The sequence below is a fragment of the Arachis stenosperma genome, chromosome 9, assembly GCF_014773155.1.
Source record: "Arachis stenosperma cultivar V10309 chromosome 9, arast.V10309.gnm1.PFL2, whole genome shotgun sequence".
Classification (NCBI taxonomy): domain Eukaryota; kingdom Viridiplantae; phylum Streptophyta; class Magnoliopsida; order Fabales; family Fabaceae; genus Arachis; species Arachis stenosperma.
Window position 1 is genome coordinate 122825821 of NC_080385.1, and position 19937 is coordinate 122845757.

A 19937-nucleotide genomic window follows, 5' to 3' on the forward strand; every position below is an offset into this window, starting at 1 on the left:
AACCACGTGTTGAAGAAGAAGATGCGGCGAATATAAGAATGCGACGAGGTACTGCTATGGGAAAAAAGACGCAGCAGTGTGCCATGGCGATGCGAAAAAAAACACGGCAGTGTGTTGAAGAAGTAGAAGCGGCAAACACGAAGAAAGTGGCGGGATGCAGCGGCGTGCCATGGCGGTCTTCTTCTTCAGCTGCCATGGCGGAAGGGGACGAAGCAGCGTATTGAAGAAGAAGAAGCAACGAACACGAAAAAGAAGGTTGTCGAAAACGTTGCGGAGCTCTCTACCATCATTGTAGCTTTTTTTTACCGCCACATTAGCGTTTTTTATTCGCTGTGTGACGTCATCTTTTCATGGTTTGGTGATTTTGTCAAATTTTAAAATCTTTTAGGGGTTATTTTGTTAATAACAAAAATCAGATACCATTTTATCAGTGCCAGAATCTTTCGGGTGCCGATTTGGTATTTACTTCTTAATTTTTTTAAGAAAGATATTTTTTTAGCAGACAAAAATAATTTTATATTTAGATAGATTTTTTAAACAGAATTTTTAAGAATTAAAAATATTTTTTATTTTTGCTTTTTTTAAAAGCAAGATATTATTAATTTTTAGAAAAAAATAAATAATTTGCTTTTATAATAAAAGTACTTTTTCTAAAAAATGTATTCAAATATGTTTTAAATTGGATAAAAGTAATTTATTTTTTAAGAAAAGTACTTTTTTTTTTCACTCAAAAAAGTCAATCCAAATTAATACTAAATCGGTTCTCGAATCACTCTAATTAGTAATGACTGGTTTATTAGTTTAACTGGTTTAATTGTGATTCAATTGAGAATAATTATTTTATAATAAAATAACAAATAAAATATAAACAAACACACTAAACCATAATTATAGTCTAATATAAATTTTAAAATATTACCTAAATTAAAACATTACATCAACTATAATATTATAATTTCATCTAAATACAAACTCAAAAATCAAATAAAAAAATCAAACATAAAATACTAATATCAAAGTTTGTCTCCAATGATTAAAATTCACGAGACATAAATTAAGAACAAAACAGCAATTCGATGTCAAGAACAATAAATTATATTCAGTGATACTGTCATCTAATCAATAACATAGTTTAATTAACATCAACTCAATAATAAAAACAATGAATTGAAGTTAACAATATAAATTAAAATCAAAACAACAATAATAAGATCAAGATAAAAAATAACAAGTATCAAATTAACAAATTATCAAAATATCAAAAACAACACAATAACTTAACAATTACAATTTATATGGATTAAGTTATTATGTGTACACATCTTCAGACACAAAATGAATTTATAACTATAAGCACTTCATCAAAATCCATATATATAGATCACAACTTTACAATTTGATTATTAATAATCCCCAAACAATTTTGTTTAAGTACTAAAAGAAAAAAATGGGGTAATAAGTACCAAGTCTTCATTAAGGATATAACAAGCAAGCTCATCATCCTAGCCATCATGCAAGCTCTTGTCTTTGACTAAATCTCCAACATCGATGTGGCAAAGCTCTGTTGCTTCAGCTAGAGCAGTACATGTCATAGATTTTTCTGTCCTCAGGGTACCGCTCACCAAAATGTTTAGCCTCTTCCTCCTATTTTTCTTTTCACCATCGCTACAACTTAAAAACCTGCACCAAAATAAGAAATTCAATTGGAAAACACTGTTCCAGTTCATGTCACATGCATTGTTACATTTCAAAGTGCTTTAGCCAATTAAAACTCAACAGGGGGATCCAAATATTTTAACAACTAATATTAAATCATTAATTATTCTAACAAAAAAAAACCCCACGCAATCATGCATAATAAAATAGCAAAATGCATGAAATTCAAAAATTGTAGAACAAAACCAAATATATAATTGGTCACAAAAAAATAAAATAAAAAAGTAACAAAAATTTATAAAAATTCAACAACTAAGCACAAACAACAAAAACCAACATCACAACAAGTAAGAGTTTCTGAGAATGGTCAAAGAGAAATAGAAAGGACTAAGAGAGGTACAATTTACAGACAAATTGAAAGTCTTGACAGTTCTCCTGAGAAAATGACATAAAGACAACTTTAGCGAAATGAATAAGAAAATCATGAAGTTTGAGGAAGAGATCAAGAAGATTGATGATATGGCGGGGGATGGGGTTTATGATGGAACAATGGAGGATAGAAGACGGGTGTTTGTGGCCTGCTGTGAGAAATGGTAAGTAAGGAAAAAACTACATTGGAAGCAGATGTCCCGCTCTAAACATACGATGGACATTGATAAAAACACGAGGTACTTTCACAACTTAGCTTCTGCGAGAAGGAGGAACAATAGGATTGATGTGCTACTCATTAATGGAAGACTGGTAAGGAACCAAGCTAGAATTAAGATTGCAATTAGAGACTTTTATAAGAGATTATATCTTCAGGAAGAGTCTCCTGTGGTGGGGTTCAGAAACGGCTTGGTGGAAAGGATTAGTAATGAGGATACTTTGGCGTTGGAGGTACAACTGTCTCCAGAGGAGGTTAGAGAAGCAGTATGAGATTGTGAGTCATTTAAAGCTCCAAGAAGTGATGGGTACAATATGAACTTCATCAAGAGGTGTGGTGCATGGAATTGTGATACACACTTTTCACAACTCCGATGTCACTAACCAGCAAGTGCACTGGGTCGTCCAAGTAATACCTTACGTGAGTAAGGGTTGATCCCACGGAGATTGCCGGCTTGAAGCAAGTCGTGGTTATCTTGTAACTCTTAGTCAGGATATTAATAATAATTCTCAGTTTTGATTGCAAAAGGTAAAAGAGCATGAAATAAATACTTGTTACGCAGTAATGGAGAATAGGTTGGAGTTTTAGAGATGCTCTTTCTTCTAAATCTCTGCCTTCCTACTGTCTTCTTCTTCACACATGCTAGACTCCTTCCATGGCAAGCTGTATGTTGGTGGATGGTGCACGAAATTGTGATCACTACAACTCCGCACAACTAACCAGCAAGTGTACTGGGTCGTCCAAGTAATAAACCTTACGCGAGTAAGGGTCGATCCCACAGAGATTGTTGGTATGAAGCAAGCTATGGTCACCTTGTAAATCTTAGTCAGGCAGACTCAAATGGGTATAGATGATGAATAAAACATAAAGATAAAGATAGAGATACTTATGTATATCATTGGTGAGAGCTTCAGATAAGCGTATGAAGATGCTGTGTCCCTTCCGTCTCTCTGCTTTCCTACTGTCTTCATCCAATCCTTCTTAATCCTTTCCATGGCAAGCTTATGCAAGGGTTTCACCGTTGTCAGTGGCTACCTCCCATCCTCTCAGTGGAAATGTTCAACGCACCCTGTCACGGCACAGCTATCCAGCTGTCGGTTCTCGATCGGGCCGGAATAGAATCCAGTGATTCTTTTGCGTCTGTCACTAACGCCCCGCCCTCAGGAGTTTGAAGCACGTCACAGTCATTCAATCATTGAATCCTACTCAGAATACCACAGACAAGGTTAGACCTTCCGGATTCTCTTGAATGCCGCCATCAGTTTTTGCCTATACCACGAAGACTCTGATCTCACGGAATGGCTGGCTCGGTTGTCAGGCGAGCGCTCGGTTGTCAGGCGATCAACCATGCATCGTGTATCAGAAATCCAAGAGATATTCACCCAATCTAAGGTAGAACGGAGGTGGTTGTCAGTCACACGTTCATAGGTGAGAATGATGATGAGTGTCACGGATCATCACATTCATCAAGTTGAAGAACAAGTGATATCTTGGAACAAGAACAAGCGGAATTGAATAGAAGAACAATAGTAATTGCATTAATACTCGAGGTACAGCAGAGCTCCACACCTTAATCTATGGTGTGTAGAAACTCCACCGTTGAAAATACATAGGAACAAGGTCTAGGCATGGCCATGAGGCCAGCCTCCCAGCGATCAAAAGATTCCAAGATCTAAAGATGTAAAATACAATAGCAAAAGGTCCTACTTATAGAGAACTAGTAGCTTTAAGGATTACAAAGATGAGTAAAAGACATAAAAATCCACTTCCGGGCCCACTTGGTGTGTGCTTGGGCTGAGCATTGAAGCATTTTCGTGTAGAGACTTTTCTTGGAGTTAAACGCCAGCTTTTGTGCCAGTTTGGGCATTTAACTCCCATTTTGGTGCCAGTTCCGGCGTTTAACGCTGGGAATTCTAAAGGTGACTTTGAACGCCGGTTTGGGCCATCAAATCTTGGGCAAAGTATGGACTATCATATATTGCTGGAAAGCCCAGGATGTCTACTTTCCAACGCCGTTGAGAGCGCGCCAATTGGGCTTCTGTAGCTCCAGAAAATCCACTTCGAGTGCAGGGAGGTCAGAATCCAACAGCATCTGCAGTCCTTTTCAGTCTCTGAATCAGATTTTTGCTCAGGTCCCTCAATTTCAGCCAGAAAATACCTGAAATCACAGAAAAACACACAAACTCATAGTAAAGTCCAGAAAAGTGAATTTTAATTAAAAACTAATAAAAATATACTAAAAACTAACTAAATCCTACTAGAAACATACTAAAAACAATGCCAAAAAGCGTACAAATTATCCGCTCATCACAACACCAAACTTAAATTGTTGCTTGTCCCCAAGCAACTGAAAATCAAATAAGATAAAAAGAAGAGAATATGCAATGAACTCCAAAAACATCTATGAAGATCAGTATTAATTAGATGAGCGGGGCTTTAGCTTTTTGCCTCTGAATAGTTTTGGCATCTCACTCTATCCTTTGAAATTCAGAATGATTGGCTTCTTTAGGAACTCATAATCCAGATAGTGTCATTGATTCTCCTAGTTAAGTATGATGATTCTTGAACACAGCTACTTATTGAGTCTTGGCCGTGGCCCAAAGCACTCTGTCTTCCAGTATTACCACCGGATACATACATGCCACAGACACATAATTGGGTGAACCTTTTCAGATTGTGACTCAGCTTTGCTAGAATCCCCAATTAGAGGTGTCCAGGGTTCTTAAGCACACTCTTTTTGCCTTGGATCACAACTTTATTTCTTTCTTTTTCTTTCTTTTTCTCTTTTTTTTTTTCGTTTTCTTTTCTCCCTTTTTTTTCGTTTTTCTCTTTTTTTTTTATTCACTGCTTTTTCTTGCTTCAAGAATCATTTTAATGATTTTTTAGATCCTCAGTAACATGTCTCCTTTTTCATCATTCTTTCAAGAGCCAACATTCATGAACCACAAATTCAAAAGACATATGCACTGTTCAAGCATACATTCAGAAAACAAAAAGTATTGCCACCACATCAAAATAATTAATCTGTTATAAAATTCAAAATTCATGCAATTCTTCTCTTTTTCAATTAAGAACATTGTTTATTTAAGAAATGTGATGGATTCATAGGACATTCATAACTTTAAGGCATAGACACTAAGACACTAATGATCATAAGACACAAACATGGATAAACATAAGCATGAAAATTCGAAAAACAAGAAAATAAAGAACAAGGAGATTAAAGAACGGGTCCACCTCAGTGATGGCGGCTTGTTCTTCCTCTTGAAGGTCTTATGGAGTGTTTGAGCTCCTCAATGTCTCTTCCTTGTCTTTGTTGCTCCTCTCTCATGATTCTTTGATCTTCTCTAATTTCATGGAGGAGGATGGAATGTTCTTGGTGCTCCACCCTTAGTTGTCCCATGTTGGAACTCAATTCTCCTAGGGAGGTGTTAATTTGCTCCCAATAGTCTTGTGGAGGAAGGTGCATCCCTTGAGGCATCTCAGGGATCTCATGATGAGAGGGGTCTCTTGTTTGCTCCATCCTTTTCTTAGTGATGGGCTTGTCCTCATCAATGAGGATGTCTCCCTCTATGTCAACTCCAACTGAATAACAGAAGTGACAAATGAGATGAGGAAAGGCTAACCTTGCTAAGGTAGAGGACTTGTCCGCAATCTTATAGAGTTCTTGGGCTATAACCTCATGAACTTCTACTTCTTCTCCAATCATGATGCTATGGATCATGATGGCCCGGTCTAGAGTAACTTCAGACCGGTTGCTAGTGGGAATGATTGAGCGTTGGATAAACTCCAACCATCCTCTAGCCACGGGCTTGAGGTCATGCCTTCTTAATTGAACCGGCTTCCCTCTTGAATCTCTTTTCCATTGGGCGCCCTCTTCACAAATGTCAGTGAGGACTTGGTCCAACCTTTGATCAAAGTTGACCCTTCTAGTGTAAGGATGTTCATCTCCTTGCATCATAGGCAAGTTGAATGCCAACCTTACATTTTCTGGACTAAAATCCAAGTATTTCCCCCGAACCATAGTAAGCCAATTCTTTGGATCCGGGTTCACACTTTGATCATGGTTCTTGGTGATCCATGCATTGGCATAGAACTCTTGAACCATTAAGATTCCGACTTGTTGAATGGGGTTGGTAAGAACTTCCCAACCTCTTCTTCGGATCTCATGTCGGATCTCCGGATATTCACTCTTTTTGAGTAAAAAAAAGGGACCTCGGGGATCACTTTCTTCAAGGCCACAACTTCATAGAAGTGGTCTTGATGCACCCTTGAGATGAATCTCTCCATCTCCCATGACTCGGAGGTGGAAGCTTTTGCCTTCCCTTTCCTCTTTCTAGATGTTTCTCCGGCCATGGATGCCATAAATGGTTATGGAAAAACAAAAAGCAATGCTTTTACCACACCAAACTTAAAAGGTTTGCTCGTCCTCGAGCAAAAGAAGAAAGAAGAGAGTAGAAGAAGAAGAAATGAGAAAGAGGGGAATGGCTTTGTGTTCGGCCAAAGAGGGGGAGAAGTGGTGTTTAGGTTGTGTGAAAATGAAGGAGTGAAGAAGGGTTTATATAGGAGAGGGGGGCTCATGGTTCGGTCATGTATGGGTGGGTTTGGGAGGGAAAGTGGTTTGAATTTAAATGGTGAGGTAGGTGGGGTTTTATGAAGGATGGATGTGAGTGGTGAAGAGAAAGAGGGTGGTGGGGTTGGTGGGGATCCTGTGGGATCCACAGATCCTGAGGTGTCAAGGAAAAGTCATCCCTGCACCAAATGGCATGCAAATTTGCGTTTTTAGCCAATTCTGGCGTTAAACGCCGGGCTGGTGCCCATTTCTGGCGTTTAACGCCAGGTTCTTGCCCTTTCCTGGCGTTTAACGCCAGTCTGGTGCCCCTTTCTGGCGTTAAACGCCCAGAATAGTGCCAGACTGGGCGTTAAACGCCCAACTGCTAGCCTCACTGGCGTTTAAACGCCAGCAGGTTCTTCCTCCAGGGTGTGCTGTTTTTCTTCCTATTTTTCATTCTGTTTTTGCTTTTTCAATTGATTTTGTGACTTCTCATGATCATCAACCTACAGAAAACATAAAATAACAAAGGAAAATGGATAAAATATAACATTGGGTTGCCTCCCAACAAGCGCTTCTTTAATGTCAGTAGCTTGACAGAGGGCTCTCATGGAGCCTCACAAATGCTCAGAGCAATGTTGGAACCTCCCAACACCAAACTTAGAGTTTGAATGTGGGGGTTCAACACCAAACTTAGAGTTTGGTTGTGGCCTCCCAACACCAAACTTAGAGTTTGACTGTGGGGGCTCTGTTTGACTCTGTTTTGAGAGAAGCTCTTCATGCTTCCTCTCCATGGTGACAGAGGGATATCCTTGAGCCTTAAACACAAAGGATTCTTCATTCACTTGAATGATCAGTTCACCTCTGTCAACATCAATCACAGCCTTTGCTGTGGCAAGGAAGGGTCTGCCAAGGATGATGGATTCATCCATGCACTTCCCAGTCTCTAGGACTAGGAAATCAGTAGGGATGTAATGGTCTTCAACTTTCACCAAAACATCTTCTACAAGTCTATGAGCTTGTTTCCTTGAGTTGTCTGCCATCTCTAGTGAGATTCTTGCAGCTTGTACCTCAAAGATCCCTAGCTTCTCCATTACAGAGAGAGGCATGAGGTTTACACTTGACCCTAAGTCACACAGAGCCTTCTTGAAGGTCATGGTGCCTATGGTACAAGGTATTGAGAACTTCCCAGGGTCCTGTCTCTTTTGAGGTAATTTCTGCCTAGACAAGTCATCCAGTTCTTTGGTGAGCAAAGGAGGTTTGTTCTCCCAAGTCTCATTTCCAAATAACTTGTCATTTAGCTTCATAATTGCTCCAAGGTATTTAGCAACTTGCTCTTCAGTGACATACTCATCCTCTTCAGAGGAAGAATACTCATCAGAGCTCATGAATGGCAGAAGTAAATCCAATGGAATCTCTATGGTCTCATTTTGAGCCTCAGATTCCCATGGTTCCTCATTGGGGAACTCAGTGGAGGCTAGTGCACGCCCATTGAGGTCTTCCTTAGTGGCGTTTACTTCCTCTCCTTCCTCTCCAAATTCGGCCATGTTGATGGCCTTGCACTCTCCTTTTGGATTTTCTTCTGTATTGCTTGGAAGAGTACTAGGAGGGAGTTCAGTAACTTTCTTGCTCAGCTGTCCCACTTGTGCCTCCAAATTCCTAATGGAGGACCTTGTTTCAGTCATGAAACTTTGAGTGGTTTTGATTAGATCAGAGACCATGGTGGCTAAGTCAGAGGGGTTCTGCTTAGAATTCTCTGTCTGTTGCTGAGAAGATGATGGAAAAGGCTTGCCATTGCTAAACCTGTTTCTTCCACCATTATTGTTGTTGAAACCTTGTTGAGATCTCTGTTGATCCTTCCATGAGAAATTTGGGTGATTTCTCCATGAAGAATTATAGGTGTTTCCATAGGGTTCTCCCATGTAATTCATCTCTTCCATTGAAGGGTTCTCAGGATCATAAGCTTCCTCTTCAGATGAAGCATCCTTAGTACTGCTTGGTGCATTTTGCATTCCAGATAGACTTTGAGAAATCAAATTGACTTGTTGAGTCAATATCTTGTTCTGAGCCAATATGGCATTCAGAGTATCAATCTCAAGAACTCCTTTCTTCTGATTTGTCCCATTGTTCACAGGATTTCTTTCAGAAGTGTACATGAATTGGTTATTTGCAACCATTTCAATTAGTTCTTGAGCTTCTGTAGGCGTCTTCTTCAGATGAAGAGATCCTCCAGCAGAGCTATCCAAAGACATCTTGGATAGTTCAGAGAGACCATCATAGAAAATACCTATGATGCTCCATTCAGAAAGCATGTCAGAGGGACATTTTCTGATTAATTGTTTGTATCTTTCCCAAGCTTCATAGAGGGATTCTCCATCCTTCTGTCTGAAGGTTTGGACTTCCACTCTAAGCTTACTCAATTTTTGAGGTGGAAAGAACTTTGCCAAGAAGGCATTGACTAGCTTTTCCCAAGAGTTCAGGCTGTCTTTAGGTTGTAAGTCCAACCATATCCTAGCTCTGTCTCTTACAGCAAAAGGGAATAGCATAAGTCTGTAGACCTCAGGGTCAACCCCATTAGTCTTGACAGTGTCACAGATTTGCAAGAATTCAGCTAAGAACTGATGAGGATCTTCCAATGGAAGTCCATGGAACTTGCAATTCTGTTGCATCAGAGAAACTAATTGAGGCTTAAGCTCAAAGTTGTTTGCTCCAATGGCAGGGATAGAGATGCTTCTCCCATAGAAGTCGGGAGTAGGTGCAGTAAAGTCACCAAGCACCTTCCTTGCATTGTTGGCATTGTTGTTATTTTCGGCTGCCATGTCTTCTTCTTCTTTGAAGAATTCGGTTAGGTCCTCTACAGAGAATTGTGCCTTAGCTTCTCTTAGCTTTCGCTTCAAGGTCCTTTCCGGTTCAGGATCAGCTTCAACAAGAATGCCTTTGTCTTTGTTCCTGCTCATATGAAAGAGAAGAGAACAAGAAAATATGGAATCCTCTATGTCACAGTATAGAGATTCCTTGAGGTGTCAGAGGAAAAGAAAAATAGAAAGAAGAAGTAGAGAATTCGAACTTAGTGGGATAGAGTTCGAATTGTGCATTGAGGAGGAGTGGTACTCCATAAATAGAAGGATGTGAGAAGGGGGAAAGAAATTTTTGAAAATTAAGTAAAAGATTTTAAAAACATTTTGAAAAATTGATTGATAATTTTCGAAAACTAAAAGTGGGAAAGAAATCAAGTGATTTTTTGAAAAAGATTTTGAAAAAAAAATATATATGATTGAAAACTATTTTTGAAAAAGATGTGATTAAAAAGATATGTTTGAAAAATTATGCTTTTAAAAAGATGTGATTGAAAAGATATGATTTGAAAACAATTTTTTAAAAAGATTTGATTTTAAAATTAATGACTTGGCTAACAAGAAAAGATATGATTCAAACATTAAACCTTTCTCAACAGAAAAGGCAACATATTTAAAATGTTCAATCAAATCATTAATTGTTAGCAAGTATCTTTGAAAAAGGAAAGAAATTGATTTTGAAAAAGGTTTGATTGAAAAGATATGATTTGAAAAAGATTTGATTTTGAAAAACTTTGAAAACTTGAAAAAAATTTGCATTAAAAACAGAATCTTCCCTCTTGTGCCATCCTGGCGTTAAACGCCCAGAATGGTGCACATTCTGGCATTTAACGCCCAATGCACTACCTTTTTGGGCGTTAAACGCCCAACCAGGCACCCTGGCTGGCGTTTAAACGCCAGTCTGTCCTTCTTCACTGGGCGTTTTGAACGTCCAGCTTTTTCTGTATAATTCTTCTGCAGTATGTTCTGAATCTTCAATTCTCTGTATTATTGACTTGAAAAGACACAAATTAAAAATATTTTTGGATATTTAATAATAAAAAATGCAACTAAAATCAAATAACAATGCATGCAAGACACCAAACTTAGCAGTTTGTATACTATTGACACTAACAAAATGAGAATGCATATGACAAACAACAGAAATACTCAAGTCAATAGAATTCAAAGATCAAAACAAGGAAATCATCAAGAACAACTTGAAGATTAATGAAGACACATGCATGAATTCGAAAAATGCATGAAGAACAGAAACATGCAATTGACACCATACTTAAAATGAGGCACTAGACTTAAACAAGAAATATTTTTGGTTTTTATGATTTTGTAAATTTTTTTTTTTGGATTTTTTGAAAATTAAGTGGAAAAGAAAATAAAGGTATCAAAATTCTTAATGAGAATTCCAGGAATCATGCAATGTTAGTCTAAAGCTTTAGTCTAAAGAAATTAGACATGGCTAGCCAAGCTTCAGCAGGACATTACATTCAAGAGCTAAATTGATGAGAATCAATCAGCTTTGGTGATGATAAAAACATCACCTTGAAACACTAGAATTCATTTTTAAGAACTCTGAAAAAAAATACCTAATCTAAGCAACAAGATGAACCGTTAGTTGTCCATACACGAAACAATCCCCGGCAACGGCGCCAAAAACTTGGTGCACGAAATTGTGATCACTACAACTCCGCACAACTAACCAGCAAGTGTACTGGGTCGTCCAAGTAATAAACCTTACGCGAGTAAGGGTCGATCCCACAGAGATTGTTGGTATGAAGCAAGCTATGGTCACCTTGTAAATCTTAGTCAGGCAGACTCAAATGGGTATAGATGATGAATAAAACATAAAGATAAAGATAGAGATACTTATGTATATCATTGGTGAGAGCTTCAGATAAGCGTATGAAGATGCTGTGTCCCTTCCGTCTCTCTGCTTTCCTACTGTCTTCATCCAATCCTTCTTACTCCTTTCCATGGCAAGCTTATGCAAGGGTTTCACCGTTGTCAGTGGCTACCTCCCATCCTCTCAGTGGAAATGTTCAATGCACCCTGTCACGGCACGGCTATCCAGCTGTCGGTTCTCAATCGGGCCGGAATAGAATCCAGTGATTCTTTTGCGTCTGTCACTAACGCCCTGCCCTCAGGAGTTTGAAGCACGTCACAGTCATTCAATCATTGAATCCTACTCAGAATACCACAGACAAGGTTAGACCTTCCGGATTCTCTTGAATGCCGCCATCAGTTCTTGCCTATACCACGAAGACTCTGATCTCACGGAATGGCTGGCTCGGTTGTCAGGTGAGCGCTCGGTTGTCAGGCGATCAACCATGCATCGTGTATCAGAAATCCAAGAGATATTCACCCAATCTAAGGTAGAACGGAGGTGGTTGTCAGTCACACGTTCATAGGTGAGAATGATGATGAGTGTCACGGATCATCACAATCATCAAGTTGAAGAACAAGTGATATCTTGGAACAAGAACAAGCGGAATTGAATAGAAGAACAATAGTAATTGCATTAATACTCGAGGTACAGCAGAGCTCCACACCTTAATCTATGGTGTGTAGAAACTCCACCGTTGAAAATACATAGGAACAAGGTCTAGGCATGGCCGTGAGGCCAGCCTCCCAGTGATCAAAAGATTCCAAGATCTAAAGATGTAAAATACAATAGCAAAAGGTCCTACTTATAGAGAACTAGTAGCTTTAAGGATTACAAAGATGAGTAAAAGACATAAAAATCCACTTCCGGGCCCACTTGGTGTGTGCTTGGGCTGAGCATTGAAGCATTTTCGTGTAGAGACTCTTTTTGGAGTTAAACACCAGCTTTTGTGCCAGTTTGGGCGTTTAACTCCCATTTTGGTGCCAGTTCCGGCGTTTAACGCTGGGAATTCTGAAGGTGACTTTGAACGCCGGTTTGGGCCATCAAATCTTGGGCAAAGTATGGACTATCATATATTGCTGGAAAGCCCAGGATGTCTACTTTCCAACGCCGTTGAGAGCGCGCCAATTGGGCTTCTGTAGCTCCAGAAAATCCACTTCGAGTGCAGGGAGGTCAGAATCCAACAGCATCTGCAGTCCTTTTCAGTCTCTGAATCAGATTTTTGCTCAGGTCCCTCAATTTCAGCCAGAAAATACCTGAAATCACAGAAAAACACACAAACTCATAGTAAAGTCCAGAAAAGTTAATTTTAATTAAAAACTAATAAAAATATACTAAAAACTAACTAAATCCTACTAGAAACATACTAAAAACAATGCCAAAAAGCGTACAAATTATCCGCTCATCAGTGGATCACCGTTGTCAATGGCTACCATCCGTCCTCTCAGTGAAAAAGATCAATGTACATGGCTAATCATCTGTCGGTTCTCATTTGTGTTGGAAAAAGATCCATTGATCCTTTTGCGCACTGTCACTGCCCCCAACAGTCATGAGTTTGAAGCTCGTCACAATCATCCCTTTCCGGATCCTACTCAGAATACCACAGACAAGGTTTAAACCTTTCGGATCTCAAGAATGCTGCCAATTGATTCTAGCTTATACCACGAGACTCTGATCTCACGGATTTGAATGCTCTATTGTCAGGAGAGGCAATCAAACTCGTGAACCCGGAACCCAAGAGATATACACTCAATCTAAGGTAGAACGGAAGTGGTTGTCAGGCACGCGTTCATAAATTGAGAATGGTGATGAGTGTCACGGATCATCACATTCGTCACGGTTAAGTATGAGTGAATATTTTAGAACAGGAACAAGCGTGATTGAATAGAAAACAAAAGTAATTGCATTAATTCATCGAGACACAGCAGAGCTCCTCACCTCCAACCATGGAGTTTAGAGACTCATGCCGTAGAAGATACAAATTCAGATGTGAAAAATGTCATGAGGTCCTGAAAACAATATCTAAAAATAGTTTTTATACTAAACTAATAACCTAGGTTTACAGAAAATGGGTAAACTAAGATAGATAGTGCAGAAATCCACTTCTGGGGCCCACTTGGTGTATGCTTGGGCTGAGCATTGAAGCTTCCATGTGTAGAGACTTTTTTTGGAGTTGAACGCCAGGTTACTGCCTGTTTCTGGCGTTTAACTCCAGTTTTTATGCCAGTTCTAGCGTTTAACGCCAGAATAGTGTAGAAAGCTGGCGTTAAACGCCTGTTTGCGTGATCTCATATCAGGCAAAGTATGAACTATTATATATTGCTGGAAATCCCTGAATGTCTACTTTCCAACACAATTGAGATCGTGCCAATTGGGCTTCTGTAGCTCCAGAAAATCCATTTCAAGTGCAGGGAGGTCAGAATCCAATAACATCTGCAGTCCTTTTTCAGCATCTGAATCAGATTTTTGCTCAGGTCTCTCAATTTTAGCCAGAAAAGATCTAAAATCACAGAAAAATACACAAACTTATAGTAAAGTTCAGAATGTGATTTTTGCATAAAAACTAATGAAAACATAATAAAAAGTGAATAAAATATACTAAAAACTACCTAAAAACAATGCCAAAAAGCGTATAAATTATCCGCTCATAACAACACCAAACTTAAATTGTTGCTTTTCCCCAAGCAACTGAAAACAAAATAGGAAAAAAATAAGAGAATATACTATAAATTCCACAATATCAATGAAGCTTAGTTCTAATTAGATGAGCGGGGCTTGTAGCTTTTTGCTTCTGAACAGTTTTGGCATCTGATGAGCGGATAATTTGTACACTTTTTGGCATTGTTTTTAGTATGTTTTTAGTATGATCTAGTTAGTTTTTAGTATATTTTTATTAGTTTTTAGTTAAAATTCACTTTTCTGGACTTTACTATGAGTTTGTGTGTTTTTCTGTGATTTCAGGTATTTTCTGGCTGAAATTGAGGGACCTGAGCAAAAATCTGATTCAGAGACTGAAAAGGACTGCAGATGCTGTTGGATTCTGACCTCCCTGCACTCGAAGTGAATTTTCTGGAGCTACAGAAGCCTAATTGGCGCGCTCTCAACGGCGTTGGAAAGTAGACATCCTGGGCTTTCCAGCAATATATAATAGTCCATACTTTGCCCAAGATTTGATGGCCCAAACCGGCGTTCAAAGTCACCTCAAGAAATTACAGCGTTAAAAAGTATTGATCACAATTTCGTGCACCAAGTTTTTGGCGCCGTTGCCGGGGATTGTTCTTGTGTATGGACAACTGACGGTTCATCTTGTTGCTTAGATTAGGCATTTATTTTTTTTCGAAATTCTTGAAGATGAATTCTAGAGTTTCATGATGATTTGCTGAAATCTGGCTGGCTGTAAAGCCATGTCTAATCTCATTGGACCGAGGTTTCAACTTATCATCACAAGAGCTTGTTGATCTTGCTTTTGGAGCAGTGATCTGCTAAGGCTTGGCTGGCCTTTGGCCATGTCTAGTGTTTTGGACCGAAGCTTTCTTTGAAAGCTTGGCTGGCTGTGAAGCCATGTCTAATTCCTGGACCGGAGTCTTAGACTAGCATTGCACTGATTCCTGGAACTCTCATTAAGAATTTTGATATCTTTTTCCACTTAATTTTCGAAAATCACAAAAAAATTTACAAAAACCATAAAAACCAAAAATATTTGATGTTTCTTGCTTGAGTCTAGTGTCTTATCTTAAGTTTGGTGTCAATTGCATGCATTCATTCATGTGTCTTAAGATCTTCAAATAATTCTTGATGATTTCTTACTCTGATCTTTAAATTCTTTTGACTTGAGTGTTTATGTGTCTCATGTAGTGTCAGTAGTATACAAACTGCTAAGTTTGGTGTCTTGCATGCATTGTTATTTGATTCTTGTTGCATTTTGATTATTAAAAAATCCAAAAATATTTTTAATTTGTGTCTTTTCAAGTCAATAATACAAAGAATTGAAGATTCAGAACATACTGCAGAGGAATTATACAGAAAAAGCTGGGCATTCGAAAATGCCCAGTGAAGAAGGCAGACTGGCGTTTAAACGCCAGCCAGGGTACCTGGTTGGGCGTTTAACGCCCAAAAAGGGTGCATTTTGGGCGTTAAACGCCAGAATGGATACCATTCTGGGCGTTTAACGCCAGGATGGTGCTAGGGGGAAGATTTTGTTTTTCAAATCAAATTTTTTTCAAGATTTCAAAGTTTTTCAAAATCAAATCTTTTTTAAATCAAATCTTTTCAATCAAATGTTTTCAAAATCAATTTCTTTCCTTTTTAAAAGATACTTACTAACAATTAATGATTTGATTGAACATCTCAAGTATATTGCCTTTTCTGTTGAGAAAGGTTTAATGATTGAATCATATCTTTTCTTGTTAGGCAAGTCATAAATTTTTAAAATCAAATCTTTTCAAAATTGTTTTCAAATCATATCTTCTCAATCACATCTTTTTAAAACCATAACTTTTCAATCAAATCTTTTTAATCACATCTTTTTCAAAATAGTTTTCAATCAAATCTTTTTAATTTCTAATTTCAAAATCTTTTTCAAAAATCACTTGATTTCTTTTCTACTTTTATTTTCGAAAATCAATTAGTGTTTTTCAAAAATGTTTTCAAAATATTCTAATTAATTTTCGAAAAATTACTTCCCTCCTTCTCACATCCTTCTATTTATGGAGTACCACTCCTTCTCAATGCACAATTCGAACCTTATCTAATTAAAGTTCGAATTCTTCTTCTCCTTCTTCTTTCTATTTCTCTTTTCCTCTGACACCTCAAGGAATCTCTATACTGTGACATAGAGGATTCCACATTTTCTTGTTCTCTTCTCTTTCATATGAGCAGGAGCAGAGACAAAGGCATTCTTGTTGAAGCTGACCCTGAACCTAAAAGGACCTTGAAGAAAAAGCTAAGAGAAGCCAAAGCACAACTCTCTTTAAAGGACCTGACCGAATTCTTCAAAGAAGAAGAACTCATGGCAGCCGAAAATAACAACAATGCCAACAATGCAAGGAAGGTGCTGGGTGACTTTACTGCACCTACTCCCGACTTCTATGGGAGAAGCATCTCTATCCCTGCCATTGGAGCAAACAACTTTGAGCTTAAGCCTCAGTTGGTTTCTCTACTGCAACAGAATTGCAAGTTCCATGGACTTCCAATGGAAGATCCACATCAGTTTTTAGCTGAGTTCTTGCAAATCTGTGACACAGTCAAGACTAATGGAGTTGACCCTGAGGTCTACAGACTGATGCTATTCCCTTTTGCTGTAAGAGACAGAGCTAGAATATGGTTGGACTCTCAACCTAAGGATAGCCTGGACTCTTGGGAAAAGCTAGTCAATGCCTTCTTGGCAAAGTTCTTTCCACCTCAAAAATGGAGCAAGCTTAGAGTGGAAGTCCAAACCTTCAGACAAAAGGATGGAGAATCCCTCTATGAAGCTTGGAAAAGATACAAACAATTAATCAGAAAATGTCCTTCTGACATGCTTTCTGAATGGAGCATCATAGGTATTTTCTATGATGGTCTCTCTGAACTGTCCAAGATGTCCTTGGATAGCTCTGCTGGTGGATCTCTTCATCTGAAGAAGACGCCTACAGAGGCTCAAGAGCTCATTGAAATGGTTGCAAATAACCAATTCATGTACACTTCTGAAAGAAATCCTGTGAACAATGGGACAAGTCAGAAGAAAGGAGTTCTTGAGATTGACACTCTGAACGCAATTTTGGCTCAGAATAAAATATTGACTCAACAAGTCAATTTGATTTCTCAAAGTCTGTCTGGAATGCAAAACGCACCAAGCAGTACTAAGGAAGCTTCATCTGAGGAAGAAGCTTATGATCCTGAGAACCCTTCAATGGAAGAGGTGAACTACCTAGGAGAACCCTATGGAAACACCTATAATTCTTCATGGAGAAATCACCCAAATCTCTCATGGAAGAATCAAGAGAGACCTCAACACGGTTTCAACAATAATGGTGGAAGAAACAGATTTAACAATGGCAAACCTTTTCCATCATCTTCTCAGCAACAGACAGAGAATCCTAAGCAGAACCCCTCTGACTTAGCAACCATGGTCTCTGATCTAATCAAAACCACTCAAAGTTTCATGAATGAAACAAGGTCCTCCATTAGAAATTTGGAGGCACAAGTGGGACAGCTGAGCAAGAAAGTTACTGAACTCCCTCCAAGTACTCTCCCAAGCAACACAGAAGAAAATCCAAAAGGAGAGTGCAAAGCCATAAACATGGCCAAATTTGGAGAGGATGGAAAGGAAGTGGACGCCACTGAGGAAGGCCTCAATGGGCGTGCACCAACCTCCAATGAGTTCCCCAATGAGGAACCATGGGAATCTGAGGCTCATAATGAGACCATAGAGATTCCATTGGACCTACTTCTGCCTTTCATGAGCTCTGATGAGTATTCTTCCTCTGAAGAGGATGAGTATGTCACTGAAGAGCAAGTTGCTAAATACCTTGGAGCAATCATGAAGCTAAATGACAAGTTATTTGGAAATGAGACTTGGGAGAATGAACCTCCTTTGCTCACCAAAGAACTGGATGACTTGTCTAGGCAGAAATTACCTCAAAAGAGACAAGATCCTGGGAAGTTTTCCATACCTTGTACCATAGGCACCATGACCTTCAAGAAGGCTCTGTGTGACTTAGGTTCAAGTGTAAACCTCATGCCTCTCTCAGTAATGGAGAAGCTAAGGATCTTTGAGGTACAAGCTGCAAGAATCTCAGTAGAGATGGCAGACAACTCAAGAAAACAAGCTCATGGACTTGTAGAGAATGTTCTGGTAAAGGTTGAAGACCATTACATCCCTACTGATTTCATAGTCCTAGAGACTGGGAAATGCATGGATGAAACCATCATCCTTGGCAGACCTTTCCTAGCCACAGCAAAGGCTGTGATTGATGTTGATGGAGGTGAACTGATCATTCAAGTGAATGAAGAATCCTTTGTGTTTAAGGCTCAAGGATATCCCTCTGTCACCATAGAGATGAAGCATGAAGAGCTTCTCTCAAATCAGAGACAAACAGAGCCCCCACAGTCAAACTCTAAGTTTGGTGTTGAACCCCCACATTCAAACTCTAAGTTTGGTGTTGGGAGGTTCCAACATTGCTCTGAGTATCTGTGAGGCTCCATGAGAGCCCTCTGTCAAGCTACTGACATTAAAGAAGCGCTTGTTGGGAGGCAACCCAATATTATATTTTATATATTTTCTTTTGTTATTTTATTTTATTTTGTAGGTTGATGATCATAAGAAGTCACAAAATCAATTGAAAAAGCAAAAACAGAATGAAAAACAGGAAGAAAAACAGCACACCCTGGAGGAAGATGCTGCTGGCGTTCAAACGCCAGTAAGCCTAGCAGTTGGGCGTTTAACGCCCAGTCTGGCACCATTCTGGGCGTTTAACGCCAGAAAGGGGCACCAGACTGGCGTTAAACGCCAGAAAAGGGCAAGAACCTGGCGTTAAACGCCAGGAATGGGCACCAGCCCGGCGTTTAACGCCAGCAATGGCTCAAAACGTGATTTTGAGCAACATTTGGTGCAGGGATGACTTTTCCTTGACACCACAGGATCTGTGGACCCCACAGGATCCCCACCAACCCCACCACCACTCTCTCTCTTCTTCCCCCATTCACCAATCACCTCAATACCTCTTCCCAAAAAACCCCTCACCTATCAAATCCCATCTTTCTCTTCACCACTCACATCCATCCTTCATAAAACCCCACCAACCTCACCCTTCAAATTCAAACCACTTTCCCTCCCAAACCCACCCATAATGGCCGAACCCCATTCCCCCTCTCCTATAAATACCCTTCTTCACTCCTTCATTTTCACACAACCTAAACAACACTTCTCCCCCTCTTTGGCCGAATACACCACCATCTCCCTCTTCCTCATTTCTTCTTCTTCTACTCTCTTCTTTCTTCTTTTGCTCGAGGACGAGCAAACAGTTTAAGTTTGGTGTGGTAAAAGCATTGCTTTTTCGTTTTCCATAACCATTTATGGCATCCAAGGCCGGAGAAACCTCTAGAAAGAGGAAAGGGAAGGCAAAAGCTTCCACCTCCGAGTCATGGGAGATGGATAGATTCATCTCAAGGGTGCATCAAGACCACTTCTATGAAGTTGTGGCCTTGAAGAAGGTGATCCCCGAGGTCCCCTTTTCACTCAAAAAGGGTGAATATCCGGAGATCCGCCATGAGATCCGAAGAAGAGGTTGGGAAGTGCTTACCAACCCCATTCAACAAAGTCGGAATCTTGATGGTTCAAGAGTTCTATGCCAATGCATGGATCACCAAGAA

At 39.3% G+C, this 19937-nt stretch overlaps 2 non-coding genes across 2 annotated transcripts; one reads left to right on the forward strand and one right to left on the reverse strand.

Annotated features, from left to right (window-relative positions):
• Positions 1-9160: 9160 nt before the first annotated feature.
• On the forward strand, positions 9161-9268 carry LOC130952268 (small nucleolar RNA R71). Its single transcript, XR_009074448.1, has one exon. It is a non-coding gene; the product is annotated as a small nucleolar RNA R71 (small nucleolar RNA).
• Positions 9269-17001: 7733 nt separating this feature from the next.
• LOC130953439 (small nucleolar RNA R71) lies at positions 17002-17109 on the reverse strand. Its single transcript, XR_009075610.1, has one exon. It is a non-coding gene; the product is annotated as a small nucleolar RNA R71 (small nucleolar RNA).
• Positions 17110-19937: the final 2828 nt, after the last annotated feature.